General features: G+C 36.8%; 1 pseudogene; it reads left to right on the top strand.

Moving 5' to 3' along the window:
* Positions 1-5,515: 5,515 nt before the first annotated feature.
* Positions 5,516-7,008, top strand: LOC105720164 (putative elongation factor 1-alpha-like 3; annotated as a pseudogene).
* Positions 7,009-13,852: the final 6,844 nt, after the last annotated feature.

Raw genomic sequence — 13,852 nt, 5'->3', positions numbered from 1 at the left:
TTTTTTTAAATTTGAGATAGGGTCTCACTCTGTCACCCAGGCTGGAGTGCAGTGGTGTGGTCTCAGCTCAGTGCAGTGAGCAACCTCCACCTCCCAGGTTCAAACGATTCTCTTACCTCAGCCTCCTGAGTAGCTGGGACTACACGTGAACACCACCATGCCCAGCAAATTTTTGTATTTTTAGTAGAGATGGGGTTTTGCCATGTTTGCCAGACTGGTTTCAAACTCCAGGGCTCAAGTGATCCACCTGCCTTAGCCTCCCAAAGTGCTGGAATTACAGGTGTAAGCCAATGTGGCAGGCATGAAACCTTGTCTCTCTGAAACATGCAAAAGATCAGGCAGGGTGGCTCAGCCTGTAATCTCAGCACTTTGGGAGCGGAGGTGGGTGGATCACCTAGCTCAAGAGTTTAAGACCAGCCTGACCAACATGGTGAAATCCCGTCTCTACTAAAAATACAAAAATTAGCATGACATGGTGGCACGTGCCTGTAGTCCCAGCTACTCAAAAGGCTAAAACAGGAGAATCCTTCGAACCCAGGAGGTTGAGGTTGCAGTGAGCTGAGATCACACTACTGCACACCAGTTTGGGTGACAGAGTGAGACTCCATAACAACAACAACAAAAATAGCCAAGTGTGTTGGCAAGTGCCTGTAATCCTAGCTATTCAGGAAGCTCAGATGGGGGGATCACCTGAGCCCAGAGGTGGAAACTGCAGTGAGCCAAGATCACACCCATATGCTGCAGCCTTGGCAGCAGAGTGAAACCCTGTCTAAAATAAATAAATAAATAAATAAATAAATTTACCTTATAAAATCATTAAATTCAAAAATATGTGAGTAAAATCGCATGTAAGTATGTGAATAAAGTTATCCCAATTCTTTAAGATCCAGCTAATTTTTTTCTGGAGTGATGAACACAATATGATGTATATATAATATCTCAAAAATGCACATTCATGTGTATTCCCACAAAAAAGCATCATTTGAATACACAATAAATAAATTTGCAAATCAATGAAATATTTTAACTTGATAGAAGAATTTAAATTATATGTATTTTTTAAGCTTGTTTATTCTTTTTAGAAATAAATCAAAGGAAAATTTCTAAGCTCTATCTTCTGCTTAGGTTTCATTGAGTTTCCTAGATCTGTGGATTTATAGTTTTCATCACATTGGAAGATTTTTTTAAAAATTCTAACTGTTTTTCCTGAGTCCTTTTGATTGAGGACTCTAATTCTTTGTATATTAAACTGTTTCAAGTGGTTCTATGACTCACTAATGCTTGCTCTGTTTATGTTTTAGTTCCCAGTTTTGGAGTTTTTATTTTTGGTTCTAGATTTTATTCTAGATAATTTCTAGGGCCATGACATCAAGTTCACTAATATTTTCTTTAACAGCAGTTTATTTGTTCTTTATCTCATCCATTGTATTTGTTATTTCAATGTCTATTTTTTCATCCTTAGAAGTTTGATTTAGATTATTTTTTGCATTTTCTATATTCTCTATTCAACATAATTTTCAATGACTCTTCTTCCGCCTTGAACTGTACATATACGCAGTTTAACAATGCTTTTCCTGTTCTCTTTAATTACATTTATTATTTGTATCATTTGTGAATCTGCTTTCACTGACTAAATTTTCAACTCCTTATGGATTGCCTGCTTCTTGGCATACAGTTCATTTTTATTTATTGGACATTAGCTTCTGTGAATTTTACCTCTTGAGTCATAGATCCTTTTTTTTAATTCCCTATAAACTTTCTTGAAATTCTTCTGAGGTATAGTTACATTTCTTTGAAAGGATTTGATATTTTGGAGACTTGTTCTTAAAATCTGTTTGATGATACCGGAGCAATTATTAGTTTAAGACTAATTCTGTCACGTTACTGATTCAGTGCTCTTCTGATTACTCTACTTTGTGACTTGTGAATCACAAGTCTTTTTCCTCTTGGTTAGTGGCAACAAGAATTATTCCTGGCCTTGGTTATGTTTAAAGTGATAAAATAATCTTTCCAGGAGGTTCTTTCACTGGCCTTGAATCATTTCCTCAACCTTATATGCTGATCATTTCCTAGCTAAGAGCTTCTAGGGTGAACTTCTGCAGATTTCTGGAGGTTTCCTTCTGTGCAACTCTCTTTTCTATGGTATTTTCTACAACAAACTCTACATACCTTTACTTCCACAGACATTCACTTCTCTTTCCTCAACTCTGCAAGACCACTAGGGTCTACCTGGGTTTCCCCTAGCTGTGCTGCATCTTGAAAATTTCTCTAGGCAGTAAACTAGAACAATTGTGGGTCTTCCCTTACTTTTTCCTGCTCTCTCAGAATTAACTTTCTGTACTCCATGATATTCAATATTTTAAAATTATTTCCGGCTCTGTGTCCCCAACCAAATTTCATCTTGAATTGTGATCTGAATTATAATTCTCATGTGTTGAGGGAGAGACCTCATGGAAGGTGACTAGATCATGGGGAAGTTTTCTTCCAGGCTATTCTCATGATAGTGAGTGAGTTCTCATGAGATCTGATGGTTTCATAATGAGCTTTCCACCACTTCACTTGGGACTTCTCTCTCCTGCTGCGATATAAATAAGGATGTGTTTGCGTCCCCTTCTGCCATAATTGTAAGTTTTATGAGGCTTTCCCAGCCATGCTGAACTGTGAGTCAGTTAAACCTTCTTCTTTATAAATTACCCAGTCTCAGTTATTTCATCACAGCAACCTGAAAATGAACTAATACAGAAAATTGGTACCACAGACAGTGGGAAGGCAGATTTAAAGATACTGAAAATTGTGAAAGCAACTTAGATACTAGGTAATAGGCAGAAGTTGGAACAGTTTAGAGGGCTCAGAGAAGACAGGACAAAGTGGGAATGTTTAGAACTTCCTAGAGATTTGGAGGACTCAGAAGACAGGAAGATGTGGGAAAGTTTGGAACTTCCTAGAGACTTATTGAATAGCTCTAACCAATATGCTGATAGTGATATAGACAACAAAACCCAGACTGTGGTGATCTCAGGTGAAAATGAGGAACTTGTGGGAAAGTGGAGTAGAGGTCACTCATGCTATGCAAAGAGATTGGTGGCATTTTATCCCTGCCCCAGAGATCTGTGGAACTTTGTACTTGAGAGAGATGATTTAGGGTATCTAATGGAAGAAATTTCTAAGCAGCAAAATACTTGAGGAAGCAAAGCATAAAACTTTTGAAAATATTCTACCTGATTATGTGATAGAAAAGAAAACCCCATTTTCTGGGGAGAAATTCAAGCTGGCTGCATAAATTTGCATAAGTAATGAGGATCCAAATGTTAATCACCAAGAAAATGGGGAAAATGTCAGCAGGGCATATCAGAGACCTTCACAGCAGTTCCTCCCATCACAGGCCTAGAGGCCTAGAAGGAAAATGTGGTTTTCTGGGCTAGGTCCAGGGCCTCCCTACTGTGTGTAGTCCTGGGACTTGGTGTCCTGCATTCCAGCTGCTCCAGCCATGACTAAAAGGGGCTAACATACAGTGCAGGGTATTGCTTCAGAGGGTGCAAAGCTGCAAGCCTTGAGCTTCCACATGGTGTTGGGCCTACAGGTGCACAGAAGATAAGAATTAAGTTTTGGGAAACTCCCCCTAGATTTCAAAGGATGTATGGAAATGCCTGGATGTCCAGGGAGAAATTTGTTTCAGGGAGGAGGTTTCATGGAGAACCTCTTTTGGGGCTGTGCAGTAGGGAAATGTGGGGTCAGAGCTACCACACAGAGTTCCCACTGGGGCTCTGCCTAGTGGAGCTATGAGAAAAGGGCCACCATCCTTCAGATCCTAGAATGGTTGATCTACCCACAGCTTGCACTGTGTTCCTGGAAACTCTGCAGACACTCAATGCCAGCTGGTGAAAGCAGCCACCAAGGGAGGATGTACCTGCAAAGGCACAGGAACAGAGCTGCTCAAGCCATGGGAGCCCTCATCTTACATTACATTGACCTGAATGTGAGACATGGAGTCAAAGGACATTATTTTGGAGCTTTAATGTTTAATGACTGCCCTATTGGATTTTGGACTTGCTTGAGGCCTGTAGCCCCTTCATTTTGACCAATTTATCACTTTTGGAATGGCTCTTATTTACCCATTGCCTGTACCCCCACTGTATCTAGGAAGTAATTAACTTGCTTTTGATTTTACAGGCTCATAGGAGTAAAGGATTTGTGTTTCCTCAGATGAGACTTGGACTTTTGAGTTAATGCTGAAATTAGTTAAGACTTTGGAGAACTGTGGGAAAAGCACAATTGTGTTTTGAATTGTGAGGACATGAAATTTAGGAGGGGCTAGGGCAGAATAATACATTTTGGCTGTGTTGCTACCTGAATCTTATCTTGAATTGTAATCCAAGTTGTAATCCCTGTGTGTTGGGGGAGGGACCTCTTGGGAGGTGATTAAATCATAGAGGCTGTTCTCCCATGCTGTTCTCATGATAATGAGTGAGTTCTCATGAGACCTGATGGTTTTATAGGGAGCTTCCCCCTTTCTCTTGGCACTTCTTTCTCCTGTCACCATGTGAAGAAGGATGTGCTTGCTGTCCCTTCCACCATGATTTTAAGTTTCCTGAGGCATCCCCAGCCGTGGGGAACTGTGAGTCAATTAAACCTCCTTCCTTTATAAATTACCCAGTCTCTGATATTTCTTCATAGCAGCAGGAAAATAAACTAATACAGATTTCTTCTGGTGGCAGTATAAATTCAATCATGTCTGCTTCATTATAGCTGGGAGAGAAGACATATTAATGACTGAAATAGTTATTTAGCAGTTTCTCCTATAATCCCACCATAGAATGAAACAATTATTTTTTGAAACGTATTGGTTCCTTTGACTCTAGGTAACTGCATTTTACCATAAAGGTTTTTAAGATTTTCTTTCTGTATATTGGTCACATGTCCCTGACCTCTTTAAAAAAAAAAAATCATTATGTACATGGTATCTGTTGGTTCCTGTTATTCAGTAATTCAGTCTCCAACAGCCCCTTTCTTAAAACCTACATAATCCATAGGCATAATACTAGGAAGTGTTTAGATAGTTGGTTACTCTGCTCCTCTAAACTTGTTGTTTTATGTCTTGCTTTTTAACACTGAATCTCTATCACACAATTGTTCCTTGTTATGATAATATTTTTGAATATTTTTATGTGATTATAGCAGAAAGTATAAACTTATAGAATTTGCATTATTTTAAGCCAAGATAGGCAAACCACCACTCAGAGGCAAAATCTGAGTGCAACCTGTTTTTATTAATAAAATATTATTTTATTTGCTTACATATTATTCATGGTTGCTTTTTAAGGACAGTGGCAACATTGGCTAGTTGGGACACAACCCATACATCCTGCAAAGCCTGAAATATTTCCTTTCTGAACCTTCACTGAAAGTTTTTGCAAAGTTCACAAGCCTGTTTCAGTCTTTAAGTATAGTGTGTTTGTGTTTGTGTGTGTGTGTGTGTGTGTAAGTTTAAGTGTCCAAGCATGTATGTGTATTTAGATTTTATATAGCAAAACCAGAATTGTTTTAAGAATTAGTATCACTTTTTCACAACGGGTTTGCCACCAGAACACACGTGTCATGAAAACTACCCCTAAGAGCCAAAATGGGAAAGGAAAAGATTCATATCAACATTGTCGTCATTGGACACGTAGATTCGGGCAAGTCCACCACTACTGGCCATCTAATCTACAAATGTGGTGGCATTGACAAAAGAACCATTGAAAAATTTGAGAAGGAGGCTGCTGAGATGGGAAAGCCCTCCTTCAAGTATGCCTGGGTCTTGGATAAACTGAAAGCCAAGCATGAACACTTTATCACCATTGATATCTCCTTGTGGAAATTCGAGACCAGCAAGTACTATGTGACTATCATTGATGCCCCAGGACACAGAGACTTCATCAAAAACATGATTACAGGGACATCTCAGGCTGACTGTGCTGTCCTGATTGTGCTGCTGGTGTTGGTGAATTTGAAGCTAGTATCTCCAAGAATGGGTAGACCCAAGAACATGCCCTTCTGGCTTACAGACTGGGTGTGAAACAACTAATTGTTGGTGTTAACAAAATGGACTCGACTGAGCTACCCTACAGCCAGAAAAGATATGAGGAAATCATTAAGGAAATCAGGACTTACATTAAGAAAATTGGCTACAACCATGCCAGAGTAGCATTTGTGCCAATTCCTGGTTGGAATGGTGACAACATGCTGGAGTCAAGTGCTAACATGCCTTGGATCAAGGGTTGGAAAGTCACCCGTAAGGATGGCAATGCCAGTGGAACCACTCTGCTTAAGGCTCTGGATTTCAGCCTACCACCAACTTGTCCAACTGACAAGCCCTTGTGCCTGCCTCTCCAGGATGTCTATGAAATTGGTGGTATTGGTACTGTTCCTGTTGGCCAAGTGGAGACTGGTGTTCTCAAATTTGGTATGGTGGTCACCTTTGCTCCAGTCAGCGTTACAACTGAAGTGAAATCTGTTTAAATGCACCATGAAGCTTTGAGTGAAGCTCTTCCTGGGGACAATGTGGGCTTCAATATCAAGAATGTGTCTGTCAAGGATGTTCGTCGTGGCAACGTTGCTGGTGACAGCAAGAACAACCTGCCAATGGAAGCAGCTTGCTTCACTGCTTAGGTGATTATCCTGAACCATCGAGGCCAAATCAGTGCTGGCTATGCCCCTGTACTGGATTGCTACATGGCTCACATTGCATACAAGTTTGCTGAGCTGAAGGAAAAGATTGATCACTGTTCTGGTAAAAAGCTGGAAGATGGCCCCAAATTCTTGAAGTCTGGTGATGCTGCCATCATTGATATGGTTCCTGGCAAGCCCATGTGTGTTGAGAGCTTCTCAGACTATCCAGCTCTGGGTCACTTTGCTGGTCATGATATGAGACAGACAGTTGCGGTGGGTGTCATTAAAGCAGTGGACAGGAAGGCTGCTGGAGCTGGCAAGGCCAACAAGTCTGCCCAGAAAGCTCAGAAGACTAAATGAATATTATCCCTAATACCTGCCACCTCAATCTTAATAAGTGGTAGAAGAACAGTCTCAGAACTGTTTGTTTCAATTGGCCATTTACGTTTAGTAGTAAAAGACTGGTTAATGATAACACTGCATTGTAAAACCTTCAGAAGGAAAGGAGAATGTTTTGTGGACCACTTTGGTTTTCTTTTTTGCGTGTGACAGTTTTAAGTTATTAGTTTTTAAAATCAGTACTTTTTAATTGCAACAACTTGATAAAAAATTTGTCACAGAATTTTGAGACCCATTAAAAAAGTTTAATGAGAAAAAAAAGAATTAATATTTATGTAACTGAATTAGAATTTCAACTGAAAAGCTTATCAATTATTTTATTTTGGTCAAGTTAACTAACCTGTTTCAAATAGCCTGTATTCAAAATGGAAATATTTATATCTTTAATACTTTTAATTAGGAATCAGTGATAAAATACACAGAAAGTGCTTCATGCATAGTATACATTCAATATCATCCTTATTACCTCCATTGCTAGAATGAAATTGTAAAGTATAAAATACCCTGCAGGAAATAGATACATTACTTCGATAATTGGAAATTTATTTTTTTCATTTTTGTCTAAGTGCCTGAGGTTAACCTCTAAATATTAAATTCTTATAAAAAGCAAGTCACTTACACAAAAACCTTCAATCAGTGCCTTATTTATAGACTGAGGTTTTTGGCAAATTAAGTCACTTACACCTATGTGATATTATAAGGAAGTTTATTCTTTACAGTGTGCAGATATGTTTTATAGCAGTAATCATTCTTCAAAATCTTCCTGTTGAAAAGCAGTCTTCTCTCTCTGTTTTCTTTTCTCCTTTGGGAGTTTATTTACTATTCAGTGTATAATATTTTAGAGACCCATAATCACAACAAGAAAAAGGTCCCTTCTAAGCTGAGTTAAAGTATATTATGCCCATATCACTTCTGTACACTCCTATCTTCACCTTTTTAAGTGCTAAAAATCCATTTTCACATTTGAGTTATTTAATCAGTTCATTTCCCTTAGTGGCAACTTCTTCCTGTATTAAACAAAATGAGGAAAGTTTTTATAGTTGTGAATATCCTCTAGCTCTTTGGGAACTGAAAAGACCTTGAAAGTGTTTCTCTCTATGGGACTGAGGAAGAAAGTCTTTGTGCAGACTACACGAGGGAATTGTTTTTTCTCTTGGCACATTTACTGTGTAGTGCACAGAAGTTTGATGTTTGCTTTTCTTTGTAAATCTGATGCTAAAGTACTGATGGCTAGGCTTTAGCTTCTGTATCCAGTCTAAAGTGCCCATAGGGAGAACATAAAGAACTAAATTAAAAATTGCAACTGCAGAGAACTGAAATCATTTGGCTAGGCAAAGCTTTGATTTCTACTAGGCTTCTTCACATCCTCAATGTTCTAAGGATATATAATTTCCTGTGGTACATAATTCTAGAATTAAAAATATATATATTTAAAAATGCACTTATATTATTCATGTATATGGATTAAAACCAAGAGAAAACTGGAATATGAATATAGTTTGATTGGTTTGGTCATGGGTTTTAAACACATCATTTATTTTTAAAGTTTTGAAATGTTTTATGAGAAAATAACATTTTATAACATTGACAATTGAGTAAATGATAAAATGTGAAATTATTTTTCTGAAAAAAACCCTATGCTTTGCATATAACTTTAAAACACAAATTCAATTTTTATTAATAGTATGTGTTAAGAAAATACTTTTCATTTTAAGTGTTTCTCCTGTTTCAATTAAGCCTTTTTAAAAATCCTTTGAAAATAAAATTTTGTCCCAAACTTTTTTTCTTTAAAATAATTCACTAATTAACTGACCACTTAATGATGTTATTAATGCTGGGATAGATATCTGAAGTTATATACCAAAATGGGTAAGTCTCTGCCTTAGCTATTCAGTGCTTTAAATAAAAGATAATTAGAATCAGAATTTAAAATGATGTCATCAGACTAGTAATTACCTTGTGGACATCTTGCATCTGGTCAAACAGCCATAGTAGCCAAGATAGAAGATATGGCTGTGTGTATAACACACATTGAAAATATATTGGGCATCTTAGTTAACACATTGGTTAAAATATTTAGTTACAAGTAAGTGTAATTTAGCTGCATAGAAAAGTAATATAACTCAATGGAAAATTTACCAGAAAAAAAATTTCCCAGAAAAGATATTGAGAGTCCCATTCATCTGGCTAAATGATATCTTTAACATCCTATTCATTTCTGGCTGCTGGATTTTAGGAGAAATAAATTCACAACTGAACCCATTAAGGGCAATGAAGACATTCTGAAAGCATTGTTTAGAGAAATAGTTGAAGGAATTAGGCAGGTCTACCCTGGAAAATAAAACAAGCCAGGTTCCTCCCAAATATTTAAAGAATGACACATAGTAAAAAGATAGAAATGTTTTGCTCTGGCTGCAGGATAATATAATTAAGATCAATTGACAGTTTAGGGAGATGTGTGTGTGCTCAAAAAGAAGCAGAAATTTTGTACAATCTAGAGGTAAATATTGGTAGTTTTGAGTGGTGTCAATTTCCTGGATACTCTTAGATCATCTGTCAAGAACATGTTAATAGAATTGAGGGATAGTTAGTTAAATCAAATCATTTAAGGTTCTTTCAAATTCCTAGAGCATGTAAGCTGTAAATTTTGTCATAAAAAAGTAAAAGCTTATTCTTAATATTATTTTGCACAGAATTATCTGCCCTTATTCTTTAGGTTTCATACTTGCTATTTACATTAGACCTAGTCTAGAAAGGCACTAAATAGGTTAGAATAATTTAAGTTTAATGTAAATCTGAATAGATTTTGATTTTTTTAAAATGTCATTTCTTAAGTTTTCAAAGTCTACATTTTTTGGAACAGTGAAGGTGAAAACAACTTAAAGGGAGGTGTAGGCTCTGAAGGAGAATGCAGGCTTAGACAAAGTAGCACCACTACTTACTGTGTGCAGTTGATGAGCCTAATATTGCAGCATATATTGGTAAAGAACTTGGGTACTGAAGTCATAATGAGTGCACGTTCTAGCCTTGCCTTTTTCAAGCTATGTCCTTGAGCAATTTGGCTCAATTCTTTTAGCTTCAGTTTTTCATCTGCAAAACTGAAATAGCACAATGCATAATTATAGATAGTAAAAAGGAAAAAAGAAATAATAACTGGAAATTCTTTGGCCCTTTGTAATCCTTGGTATTATTGAACATTTAGTACTCTTAGACTCTTCATCTTTACACTAAGAAATTCTCAACTTCAACAGAAACAAATGTACTATTCACATTGAGAACAGAAGTGTATGAGTTTACCAGAAGAGTAGTTATAAATTTTAGTTATATAGAAAGTAGAATTCCATGTTATTGTTGTTGTTGTTTGCGGTGGCGCGTGCCTGTAATCCCAGCTACTCAGGAGGCTGAGGCAGGAGAATTGCCTGAACCCAGGAGGCGGAGATTGCGGTGAGCCGAGATCGCGCCATTGCGCTCCAGCCTGGGTATCAAGAGCGAAACTCCGTCTCAAAAAAAAAAAAAAAAATAACAGAACTTGATCCTCTGCTAATCAATGAGGAATAATCAATTCTTTCTAATCTAAATAAGAAAAAGATATTTTTCATGTGTCCAAAATTTGTTGAGTAAGCATTTTATGTCAAAGCGAATGTTCAGATTAAAGAAATGCATTTAGATATTTGACTAATCTTTACTTACTGGAAAGAAATGCTGCTTAAAAGTAGACATAATTACTTTCATTTAAGCTCCTTTTATTTAATCTACCCACCAGCTATGTTTCCTTCAGTTCTTCAATTGGTGGCAAATAATGCTCTTTCAACTGAAAAAATACATTCTAAATTACAGTTGCAGTAGCATCAGCTAAACTGACAATGAGAATTAAATGAATGTAAGAAAAGAATGTAAATAAATGTAAAAGTAAATGAATGAGTGAATGTTAAAAAAAGTGTGAATTTTCAATTGCTCCACTTTAAATAATCTTACAAGTTTTGTGAAGATAAAAGTTTGCTATGATATGTAAGCCTTATGAAGAATTATACTTTCCAATTTTTAATGTTTTCCTCCTCCTAAGTAAATAGAATTATTTAATTCATTTTAAATAACCATATATAGGAGATTCTAAAATATATAAGACATGCCCTAAAGAAGCCAGTTTAATGGAAAGGGGAGATAAGTTTACAAATACATACAGCTCAAGAAGAGATGTTTGAGGTATTATATTAGAGGGGGAAAAACTGAGCAGTTATATAGATTTAGAGAAAAGAGAGAATGTGCTTACTCTATGAATTCAATGAAAGATTTAATGAGGGAAGTGGCATATGATGGATACATCAAACTAGAATGTGACATTTAGAGAGAGGTGAAGTAAGGCATTCAGAAAAGGAAGGGTGAAAGAAACACTAATATGGGAAATCATGCATGCTTATATTACATCAACTATTTTCCTATGACTGGAGTATAGAACTTGTAGCAGCCTAGAAAACTATAGTCCTTTACCAAAGAACTTTCCTAATTTAAGGTGCATTCACTCTATCAATAATACGAGTTAATAGGTCCTCCTAGGTTTTATTTTAGCTCACTACCCCAGACTTTTCTTGTAGAGCTTCCTTGCCAACTTACCCTACACGGAAATAATAAACATAACCAGTCTCTCTCCCTCTCTTTCTTTCTTTCTTTCTTTCTTTCTTTCTTTTTCTTTCTTTCTTTTCTTTCTTTTCTTTCTTTCTTTCTTTCTTTCTCTTCCCTCTTTCCTCCCTTCTCTCCTCTCCTCTCTCTTTCTCTCTTTTCTCTTTTTCTCTTATTTTCTCTCAAGATATATCATATTAATTTCACTTTCTCAACTCGGCTAAACTCTTCCTGATCCCTCTGCCTGGAATGTTCTTATTTTATTTTTTTAATTTCTTTTAGAGACAGAGTCTCACTCTGAGGCCTAGGCTAGAATGCAGTGGTGTGATAGCTCACTGTAACTTTGAATTCCTGGGCTCAAGCGATTCTCCCACCTTAGCCTTTAAAGTAGTTTATTACTGCAGGTGCTCACCAGTGTACTTGGCTAACTTTTTAAAAGTTTTTTGTATAAATTGGATCTTACTGTATTCCCGAGGATGGACTCCAACTCCTGGTCTCAAGCAGTCTTCCCACCTCAGCCTTCCAAAGCACTCAGAATATAGGTGTGAGCAATCACTCCCATAACTGGAATATATCTTTATCTACTCATGCCAGCCTATTTTTCCTAGTTAATTTCTCTTTATTTTTTGTGTTATAGCTACTATTTTTCGCAGAAAGTCTTCCTTGGCATCCCTCCTTGGAAACTTCCCATGTGCTTCATTTCATCAGGAATTTACACCAGTATAGGTTTATATTAGTCAAGATTCTCCAGAGGAACATAACCAATAGGATATATAAAGAGATATATGAAAGGGGATTTATTAGGGGAGTTGGCTTATCTTGAGATTTTAGAGATTGGAAAGTCCTACAAAATGCTGTCTTCAAGCTGGAAAACTAGGAAAACAGTAGCAAGGCTCAGCCCAAATATGAAGGCCACAGAACCTGGAGGGCTACTGGTGGAAGTCTGGAAGTCCAAAGGTTGAAGAATCTGAAGTTCTGAAATCTAAAGATAAAATGAAAAGGGTGTCCCATATATAAAAGAGAGAAAGAGAGAGACAGAGGGAGATTTTGCCTTTTTTCTGCCTTTTTGTTCTAGCTGGCCCTCCACAATGAGATTTTTTGACATCCTTCCTTGTGCAGTTCACTTATTTAAGTGCCAATCTCTTGCAGAAACACTCATCATATCCAGAAATAATGCTTTACCAGTGCTGGGACCACAGGCTCTTGGCCCCTGAAAGGTTCACTGAAACATCACTGACATGAGGTAGATTGATTAATAGGAAAAAAGGCATACTTATTTATTTAATATGTATACATGGGAGCCTTCAGAAAGAAGACCCAACTTCCCAATGAGTTATAGAAATACCATTCTGAATCCACAGTAAAGAAGCCAGAAATAGGTTATATTGGTCAATCAGATTCAGGACCATAATAAGTTAAAAGTGAGAGAAAGAAAGAAACTTGGTTAGCAAAAGCATCCTCGTTATATAGATGAGGTTGCCCTCAGAGAGAATAGGTGATAAATGTTTCTTTTCAGATTTTTAAAGAGGTCAGACTCTCAATTTCTCCTGGATCTCGGAAAGGTATAGAAAGTGGGGGGAGCATGGAGATTCTTATAGATAAAAAATTACCCCAGAAAGGACAACTTTACAAGGCCACTTCTGTTTTCTGGCCAAGTTGCAGTCATTTCAAAATATATCAAATAAATATATTTTGGAGTATAATATTTCAATTTCTTTCACCAGCTACCTAGATATCTTTAAATGTAGTGTAAACAACAAAAAAATTTCTGTGTTCTCCAACCAACTGCGTAGACCACCTCTTGCTCAGTGGGACAAAAAACCTGAAAAGCTAGCTCAGGCCATGAAAGTAAGTGATGTCGAACATGTCTCATTATGCTCTCTGCCCTATGGCGTTTAGGCACAACTGACCAACATTAACATTAAAACAGAGATCTTAAGACTGACAAAACTGAATCTTTGTACCAATAAGATACCAAATTCCAAATTGACTCTAGTATAGAATCATATGACAGAGAGCAGACTCCAAAGGAAATAAAAATATTTGATTCCAAAATACATTTCTTTGACATATTTTGAATGTCCCTGAAAAGCTCTCTTTGTGTGGGGGAAAATTTTGTATATGTAAATAATCTCTATTAACATAACTAGATTTTTCTTCTTCCAGGCCTTCTCAACCCCTATGAAAT

The sequence above is a fragment of the Aotus nancymaae genome, unplaced genomic scaffold, assembly GCF_030222135.1.
Source record: "Aotus nancymaae isolate 86718 unplaced genomic scaffold, 86718_ANA_hifiasm-v0.15.2.pri h1tg000059l, whole genome shotgun sequence".
Classification (NCBI taxonomy): domain Eukaryota; kingdom Metazoa; phylum Chordata; class Mammalia; order Primates; family Aotidae; genus Aotus; species Aotus nancymaae.
The sequence above is the reverse complement of the archived record's forward strand: the minus strand, read 5'-3'. Positions and strand labels throughout refer to the sequence as shown.